This window comes from Littorina saxatilis, linkage group LG8 (assembly GCF_037325665.1).
Source record: "Littorina saxatilis isolate snail1 linkage group LG8, US_GU_Lsax_2.0, whole genome shotgun sequence".
Lineage (NCBI taxonomy): Eukaryota > Metazoa > Mollusca > Gastropoda > Littorinimorpha > Littorinidae > Littorina > Littorina saxatilis.
The window spans coordinates 60,283,003-60,293,272 of NC_090252.1; the positions used below are offsets into that span (position 1 = coordinate 60,283,003).

Below are 10,270 nucleotides of genomic sequence, written 5' to 3' on the forward strand. Positions count from 1 at the left end.
AAACAAATGTTTTGGGCTCTTTTTTTCCCTCCTTTTTGTGGACGTTGAGCGTGGTTTTCAGACCTACTGCGTTTCGGTTTTTAGTTAATGGCGGATCGAAGCGCTGTTTGGAAAGAATCTCCAATGGCAATGATGTTTGCTAATGCGAGAGAATTGGGACGGGCGAACCTTTGCATATTAACCAGAGGTAAGTTTCCATGTTTCGTTTCATAACTGAGAGTGGGTTTATGGTAGTATGTGTTGCAACATGTGTCATTTCGACTCACCCGAGTCGCTGTGGTCAGTCCACAGGCGCAAGGCATCGTTCACTGAACCAACACGTAGATAGTTGCCCTGTACAGGGATTTTCTCATTAATTTTAAGAAGAAGATTACCACTACCACGTTTTTGCAACCTCTTTTCAAGGTGCATGATCATAATATTTTATAAATTCTTTTTGTTTTTAAAGATTGAGTCTAACTTGAAATACTCAAATAGGTAACCTTCTGATCGGTTCCCAAGTTATTGCAGGTTGGCATCAATCAGAAGAGAGCTAGAGCTAGAGCTAGTATGTTCAACTTCAAGGTCTCCTCTCAGCTGAAAAAGCCAACCGATTGCTGCATGATCTTGAGGCTGTCACTGACAGAAGTAAAAGATGCCACTGTCGCAAATCAGGTAAGAGTAAGGCGAAGAGGTTTTATTATGTACAACTGTCAGTGTTATGATGTACAGTGTGTTTTTTCCTTCCCCTCCCTCACATTCTCAAGGTCTGGTCAGAATAACTCATATGGAGGTGTGTGTGTGTGATTGTGAGCAAGACTGAGAGAGTGTTTTCTTTTTCTTTTTATAATTCATGTTCAGGGATAATAATAAAATAATGAACACCTGCTGACTTACAGTCCAAACCACAGAACTGCTCGAAGCTCTTAGCTTTATTTCACCAGTATGATGATCATGCAGTTCCTCCAGTATTAGAATCATTACTAATACTAGAAGCGCATGACTTTCAGTGTGTACCTTTAAGTTTAATAAAGTAAAATGTATTGCTGTGGACAGTCACTCACTCACTCACTGTCAGGATATATCTCATTCTCAGTGAAACTATGTGTCAAGTTCTATTATTTTTTTCCTTTGTGCTCTACACACATGCATACATGTTATACATACATATATATATACATGTTATGTAATATACATTTGTATATGCACACATCAACTTGTCTACATTGTATGTCTGTCACTCTATCAGTCTATGTGAACACATTCAGTTCACTGATTCAGTCAAAACTTCACTAAATGTAAAAGGACTTATAAAATTGTATATTCTAGAAAGATATCAATGCCACTGTCCCACACACGTCCACCCTATGACATGACTATACACTCAGAACGCCTGAGCCAAAGCATATAAATAGCCTGCTGACAACCAAAATTGGGACATTTTGAAAAAAATATTGTAATTTGAAAAAAATATTGTAAAAAAACTAGTACATGTGGCGATTTACTTTTTGCACACAATTAAAGAAAGATCTTTCATTGTTTCAGAAATGTACTTTGTATTTGTCAAAAGGCTTGTTGTGTTTGTGTGGTATGCTATTGAAAATGTCAATAAATAGCCTGCTGACAACCAAAATTGGGAAATTTTGAAAAAAATATTGTATTTTGAAAAAAAATATTGTAAAAAAACTAGTACATGTGGAGACTTACTTTTTGCACACAATTAAAGAAAGATCTTTCATTGTTTCAGAAATGTACTTTGTATTTGTCAAAAGGCTTGTTGTGTTTGTGTGGTATGCTATTGAAAATGTCAACAATTTAAATAAAAAAAAGTCCAGAGGCACCACATAAATACTACAGACATGTTTGAAAATATGCACAAAATGTTGTTAGTGAATACTCAAAAAAGAATTTACTAACCTGAATGAGACAATGAGATGACTGGGTGATGACTATGATGAATATATCCATGTAGAAGAAAAGAAACACTTGCTGTCACAGTATTTACAGTGCCACACTTGGAAGCACAGCTCAACGCAAAACGCCACACCACATTCCAGGCACCAGAATCGAGTCCCATTGCGTTGGGTTTTATCCATAGAAGAAAAGAAACACTTGCTGTCACAGTATTTACAGTTTTTGTATAAATGACTTGTTTAGAACTCGGTTTATGCACGGAGAACATCCTTCTTTGTGTGCCACACTTCGAAGCACGGCTCAACACAAAGCGCCACAGCCATGTGGCCACAGCACATTCCCGGCACCAGAATCGCGTCCGTCCGCTTGCATTGGGTTTTGGCCAAAGTAGCATTGACACCTCGAGCTCTTGATTTGGCTAACTCATTCACCCTCATCACTCACTTATCCATCTATCACAACAACACTGTTTGATGCTTCGCAACAACAACACTGACAACTCGCGACATTTTGGAATCCTAAATATGAAACTAAGGCATGGGTTGGTGCCGTCAATGACCTGTAGTATCCAAACTAACCAATGAAATCAACTGTTCTGGGAGTTATTTGTCGCGTATGATAATGCAGCCGACCTCTGAACCTATCACGTGGGTTTTCGTATGGAAAATCCCCAGCGTGGTATTTTCCACTTCCAACGCTACTATTATGGCGGTGTGTGGCGAAGTGACTCACGCACCTTACGCACGGATTCTGGCGGCGTGCTGACAACGGCATGATCAGTCAACGCTTGTATTCGGGCGGCGCGGCGCGAAAAAGTTTGGTCGTCTGTTGTTTTTTGTTGTTGTTTTATGGGGGAGGGTGCAGTGTGTAAATTCTTCTGGTTCTGTGGACAGTGTGTTTGTTGTTCCTCCACATAGGTAAATATCATACTGCATGTACTCCTAGTACTAATTGTCCTGTCAACTAACTTTTTTAAATTTGGTGCTCAGAGCAATGTTACTTCAGCCAATATTATATATATATTACAGGTTGGCATCGATCCGGCACAGTGGAAGAAGCAGATTGATTCCTTCATGATCCGGAGGCTGTCAAGACTCAAATGGGAAATATTTCATGCTAATGGCAATTCAGGTAAGAGTTTTGCTACATGATCATATTGTGTTTTATCCTCCCTCTCAGTCTCAAGTTCTGGTTACATTCTGACTGTTGGTGTGTTTTTGTGTGTGAAAACCGAAGTGTGTGTGTGTGTGTGTGTACCCCCGTTTCCACAGGTTTGGTTGCCTAAATCACCATAAGGCAACCATCCACACGTGGATGGCAACCTAAACTCTGGATGACAACCTAATTGTGTGGATGGTCGCTTCATTTAACACCGTTAAATTGACTTTTTTGACGGAAAGAATGTCATAACAATGTTCAAAATGACATTCTTTCCGTCCTCTATAGGCGACGAAATAGGTCAAATTTTGTGCATTTTTTAGTGCAAAATTCTTCGATGCCGGAGCGAGTACTGCACCCAGTGCTGTTGTAGTGCAAGTGCACTAGAAAGGCACTACACCCAGTGCCGCCTCTTAGGTAACCATCCACACTTTAGGTATGTGTGTGTGTGTGTGTGTGTGTGTGTGTGTGTGTGTGTGTGTGTGTGTGTGTGTGTGTGTGTGTGTGTGTGTGTGTGTGTGTGTGTGTGTGTGTTTGAATTTCCCTGGCCAGTCAGGAGAGCTGCCAGACATTAATACCTGCAGATTTGTCTAGCCCTGCAGATTGATGTTACATACCTTTGCTTTGCTTTTTGAATTTGATAGCAAGCGCTGACAGGGAATGTGTCTTCTATATTTCATATATGTTAAAAAGTAGGCATTAGAACTTGTCTACCAGGGAATTAGAATGTTTACGCTCTTGGCATTTATGTGGGTTTAGTGTGTGTGTGTGTGTCAGTTACAAACACAATTTACTCCTTACTCATACTTAAAACTTGTTCTTGTCATTGTGTTTGGATTTAAGATCAGTTCCTTTGTCATTCATTTGTCAGTAGGGACAGAAGATGACGAAGACCTGGCCAGTGAATGTGGATGAAAAGCAGTGCTATCCAAGTCCAGCTGTGATCGATGGGGAAACTACAGCAACAGCGGCAGTAAATGTCCACTCAGTATTGGTTGTACTGAGCATTACAACTTGTTGCTATTGTAAATTTGTGTCAATGTTTTAAAGGCCCACTACGCCTCATTTAAAAAGTTGTCCTCACCTTTAACTTTGTCACAGACCAAAAATCAACACTTTGACTGCTTTCTGTAGTGGTAGATGTTTTGGTGGTTTCGGTGAATTTTGTTTTTCTTTAGAAGAAGCTGTACCTGAATTTATTCTTTAAAAAAAAGATACCACTCTGCATAGAGAGCCTTGAGGCAGTTCATTTTTGGTATGCAACTATTAGTGCCCGTATGGTCTTATTTCATGTAAAATCTTCGGTGATGTCGTCAGGCGTCCGACATAGACGGATTGAAAGGCTCAAATGTCCGATTCACATAGCCGCATGGCGGTCAGATGTCCTATCGTTTTGAACTGAGCGCTGTCATTGTCCGATAAGAACTCCATTCCTTCGGACAGCGCACTATTCTATATTTTTCTCTCAAGATACACATTTTCAAAAAGCGACCGAGCACTCTCGCGTACATGTGCACTGAAGTTGTGCAGTGCGGATCTTGTGTTTTCGGGAATTCCAAACCGTTTGTGATATGGGCTGTTTGGGTACACCTGTCTGCAGCACATTAAAGTTAGGAGTACGGGAGACAACTCCAACTGACCATAAGTCTTGCGTCTGCTTTTGGTTTCAGTTCGAGACATTTTGACGAAGCGCATTGAATTATGCCACCGAAATAAAACTAAGGCCTGTCCACTTACAAAAACTGCTCGGTCAAAGTACAGTAAATCTTACATTTTGTTAAGGAAATGTGCGGCAGTAAAATTGAATTTGGAGAATACATGGAATAACCTGGTTTTCTGGGAAGTGACATAAAAATAAATAGAACAATTGTGAATACTTCTTCTTCTTCTTCTTCTTCTTCTTCTTCTTCTGTGTTCGTGGGCTGAAACTCCCTCGTACACTCATGTTTTTGCACGAGTGGATTTGTACGTGTATGACCGTTTTTACCCCGCCATTTAGGTAGCCATACGCCGCTTTCGGAGGATTGTGAATACTGATCGACATGAGTGCCGTTGCTATGGAAACAGTCGTTAAATTGGATTTCTATGAAACAGTTTAACAGCGACATCATACATCAGAAATGTCTAATATTTGGCACACAGATGCACATGTATCATATCTACAATCATATAGAACGATTTTTTTACAACAGACTACAGTTGAATTTTAATACTTTTGTCATAAGAATGAACGGATTTCTCACTGCATATTCATTACAAAAATTAATTTACATTCAACTGTAGTTGTTTAAAAAAAAAACGTTCTATATGATTGTATATATAATATATGTGTATCCTTGTGCCAAATATTATGAATTTCTGATGTATGATGTTGCTGTAAAGCCGTTTTCTAGAAATCCCATATGACGCTGTAAATGCCAGTTTTCATCGCAACAGCAGTCAATATCCATCCACAATGTTTTCATTCATTTTAATAAGTCACTTCAATAACTACCCAGAAAACTAAGTTATTCCTTGACTGTATTCTTCAAGTTTAAGTTTGGTAATTTTACTGCCGCACATTGCCTTAAGTCATAAATAAAGGGTTCCAGTAACATACCATTCTTTTTTATTGATTATAAACTTTGGAAGGTTAGATGTTGGATCTGTTTTTAAAAAATATTTCCATGATGTGTTGTACTAAGATCAACCGTCTGCTTGGACATATACTAAAGATCCACTACCTGGCTGCTGTCTGCGGAAAATCGATTAATTCATAGAAAAATATGCCTTACAGGGAAGCAGCTAGCCGGTTGACTGTACATGTGTTTGTGTAGAGGTGTTCTTATTGCATGTTCAAGCCAGGACAGATGGTGACCTGAAACATTTACACATTACATGTATGCAGGACTGCTACTGTTAAACTTAGGTGCAAGTGTGATGATATATTTGTTTGACTGATTATGGGCATTAAAATAAAACTGCAAAAAGAATACTTACACTTGAGATCTGATTTTGTGTGTGTCTGTGTGTGTGTGCGCATGAGGGTGTGTGTGGGCTATTTGACATACTTGCAGAAGAAACAAACAGAGGTAACTGATAAACTGCATTTATTAACACAAAGATGTAAACAAAGTGAGTTCACACATTTCACAAAAGTAAAACAAGGCAATCTCACATGCACTCACAATATTTAGTACTCACATGAATGGCCAAAGATTATAGGCTGAGAATGCAAGTTCTAATTTGGCACATTTGTACATGTAGCTGCATCCGCTAGACATATATCCATCTTACAATAAAAAAAAACTAGTGGTTAGGACATCGGCCTGAAAATCTAGGTCCTAGGTTCGAATCTCTGCAGAGGCATTTAATTTTTCCCCTTGGTTGAAATAAAAATGCTCAATCCAGAGAGAGCAACCGTAAAGTTACCAGCGTAAAAGTAAAGCGTTGAATGCAGCTATGAAGGTCATGCCAGCAGTGTGGGTCAAGATTCAGGCCGCCTTCTATGCACAGAATTCTGTGTAGGATTCTCAGCTCTATCTTTACAAACACATAATCCCCAATAGTCATACAGTGGAACCCCCCTTTTAAGACCCCCTCCATTTTAAGACCTTGTTTTCTCAGACTTTCTGTTCATAACCTCTGTAAATTTACCTCCATTTTAAGACACCCTCCTTTTCAAGACCTGATTTTCTCAGATTTCTGGAGGTCTTAAAAGGGGGGTTCCACTGTAGCTGTAAGACATAATTTTGTTTAAAACACTTATGCCTTTTGGGGGAAATAAATTAATAAGAAAAGACATCACCACACTAAGAAGTCAGGGTGCTGACTTTTGCTATGTGACAAAGTGGAAGGATTTTCTTATCCCATGCAAAAAGCCTGATGAAGGTCTGACACAGTGAGGCGAAGTGTTTTAATGAGGCAGAGCAGGCCTTTAAAAAATAAGTTCACCACATCCAAGTGAAAGACACAATCTTGGCAGACTGTAATAGCAACATTTCAGCACAACATAAAAATGAATCGAACCATCCAGGATGCACCAGAACGACCCAAAAACAGAATCAATGAAAATGTTAAACAAGATAAAGTACTGACTAGGATTCAAAGGAAGAAAAAGTCATGGGTTAACACATTTCATGTGCATAATGCAGTTAAAAGATCTAAATTCTAATATTGCAAACAAAGTCTATACATGAACACGCATTGACTGAAACATACACACACATCTCCCAAAGCTAAGCCTGTGTGTAAAATACTGCCTGTGAACAGCTTAATTTAAAACACTCAAACAACATTAAAGATAATACCACTTTATGTAGTAAAAACAAACAAACCGCTGTTTGCTGTAAGAAAATATCTGCATACCAACACTACCTGTATTTAGCTGAATTGACAACTTACATACGTCAAAATGTACCCTTGATCCACACCGCACCACACATTATTTGTGTACAATGTTATTGTTAATGTGTTACATGTTCATTTCACCACTAAGGCAACAGAAAACCTCTGTAAGTGTAAGCATCTTCAGATGGACTATATTAAAGCAGTTCTGGTAGCTCTGTCAGCACAGAATGGACTGAATCTGATCATCATCTGCAGCAAAGCCAGGCACCACTCTGCAAGCTGCCTGCACGTCATATCTCGGCACCTCACTTCCTGGAAAATAAAGAAAATGTATTAGTACTATTACTGAGCACATCCAGACTTTGCTGTGCGCTGATGGGGATATGTTTTCGGTATCGAGAAGAGGTTGGGGGTGGGGGTGCGGGAAAGTAGGTAGGAGGTAATACTTGTTCTTCACAAGATCAGTGGGATGGAGAATAGTGTGGGTGATACTGACAGTGACAACTATGAACTAAACTGTAAACATTGTTCTGTAATATTACAGGTGCCATCATTCCTTCCCGTGAAAACCATTTATTTCATGGATATATTTATACTTTCATCATTAAAATTAAAAAGATAATCTTTCATCATTAAAATTAAAAAGACTTCCTCACAAGAACCTTTCTAACAACATGATATCTTGTTATGCTGCTGATGTGAGCAGCTTTTCTGGAATGTGATGGAAAGTTACTATTTTTTAAATTCAGCATGAGCCCTCATCCCACACACATATTTAGCATTGACACCTTACAGTTTTGTTGAGAAATGTGATGTGAATTCATTCAGAAAATTCCCGCAGTGGGGCACTGCGGTTATGAAATTAAAGGCCCCTCCTGTTTTTGGAACCGCAGGAGCTTTCTAGTTTGCTGTTAGATAGATTTTTGGTTCCTCTTTCCTGTCATGCTCTCTTTTTCTTCATGAATTCTTTTCTTTTTTCTGCCTTCTTGCTCATTCACCTGTATTTTTTCCAAAAATCTCTTCTCTTGCCGCTTGTCTCGCGATTCATGTATAGTTTAATCTGTTAGTGTTCTGATGTAAGTCCAGCAGTAGATAGGTTAAGCCTATTTTAACATACTGGAAACTGGTAATCTTCCAGTAGGTATTAATTTAGTTTTACTAAAGCCTGCTGGGACACAAGTAATGGGTTAGTGCATTTGTAAACAGGAATCGCTTGACAAGTGGCCCCCTTCATCCCCCCCTTCCTCGTCCTGATATGGCTCTGCGTAGTCGGCTGGACGTTAAGCAACAAATAAACAAACAAACAAACAAACAAACATTCAGAAAATTCTAACTCTGCGCAGGGGCAGTCAGGGTGTTGGATGTAGAAGTAGTTATCCAGGTACACAGGCGGTATTACAATTTACATTGTAACTCTTATTCCATGTAACAAAAAAATAATAACAAAAAACTGGCCAGATCTGTGGTTGTGAGCCAAGGAAAGGACTGACTGTATTTAAAATAATTCCAGTAATGAGTAAATCTTTCATTCTAGCTATTTCATGTTTTACTTTCTTGCATCGCAATAGTTCAATGTTCATACAAACAGTATAATGCACTTTATGAGTATAGGGTTGCAACAAACTTTAAGATGGGAAGGAGAGAGAAAATAAAGATATTTGTACCATTAGGCAAAAAAAAAAATAGGTGTGGTTAAGGTAACATAGCCAAAATAAGTAGGGTAGAAAGGTAGGCAATCACTTTTTTGTTTTTCTTGTTTTCTTAATAGCAGAGCAACCAAGCGTGTAGCACTCGCAACCGAAGAAGATGCCGCCATTTTTGTCATGGCAAGCGTCTGTTTGGCCTTTTTGGTAATTTCCCTCGCATCGTCTGTCGTTTGCATGGCGACTCGAGCGCTTTCGCTTTCATTGCGTTTTCTGCACTCGTTTTCTTGTTTTCATTTTTTTTTATTTTGACAAATGTAATAAAAAGTTATAGGGTCGGCCCCTAAAAATAGGGTAGGTCGGGTTACCGTAACCACACCTATTTTTTTTAGGCCTTATGTATACAAAGTACATCATACCAATTACCATGCACAGTATTAATATGCATCTTCAAATACATGTATGTATAATTTCATCTACAAAGTACTTGTAATACAATTTACAAAGAACAAAAGACTGCTGAATTATCTACATCAGTACATGTTTATAGCTTCAGACTACCATCACCAATACCTAATGTTACTATATATATATAAATAAATTTTACCATACAGATTTGACAAGCAAAAGCTGTAATGGTAAAGAAATGTGTAACTTACTCTTCAAGGGTAGTCTGTAATGTAAAGCACCACGCCAAGTCATCCTGATACCTCTCCAGTGCATGTATACATGTTTAAAGGTAAACTGTTGGAACTGGAAGACAGGAGCTGTATGAATGATGCACATCATCTCTGGTTTCTCGGGAGGCCTGAAAACAACCATAACAATATTATCATAACTATTAACATGTCTTGAAAATGAAATAAGTACTGTTTCAACTTCACTATCAGAGCCAAATCACTCACTAATTCAGCAATTGTTTTGTTTATTCTTTTACAACCATAGTTCATACACTGATACAGCAGCATTTGATTCTGTGCATGCAAATTAAAGATATCAAGCATATTATAAGCTTGAGTAAAAAAATAAAGAACACAACAAAAACACATTCAGTGACTCACAGTCACACCCAGTTACTCAGTAACACACACATGTATACAAAACAGATAAATCTTGCTCAGTTCTACAAAGGCTACGTTTGCAATGGTCATGTCTTGGATTTTAAAAACAATAACTTACCTGCTGGTTGATCCAAACCGATGATTGACAATCAGTGAGACTGAGAGGAAAATGTCCTGTAGTGTAGG

At 38.5% G+C, this 10,270-nt stretch overlaps 1 long non-coding RNA gene across 1 annotated transcript; it reads left to right on the forward strand.

The window, feature by feature from the left end:
- The first annotated feature begins 90 nt into the window (after nucleotides 1–90).
- On the forward strand, nucleotides 91–4,134 carry LOC138973985 (uncharacterized). Its single transcript, XR_011458258.1, has 3 exons — nucleotides 91–187; nucleotides 2,922–3,024; nucleotides 3,923–4,134. It is a non-coding gene; the product is annotated as an uncharacterized lncRNA (long non-coding RNA).
- The last annotated feature ends 6,136 nt before the right edge of the window (nucleotides 4,135–10,270 follow it).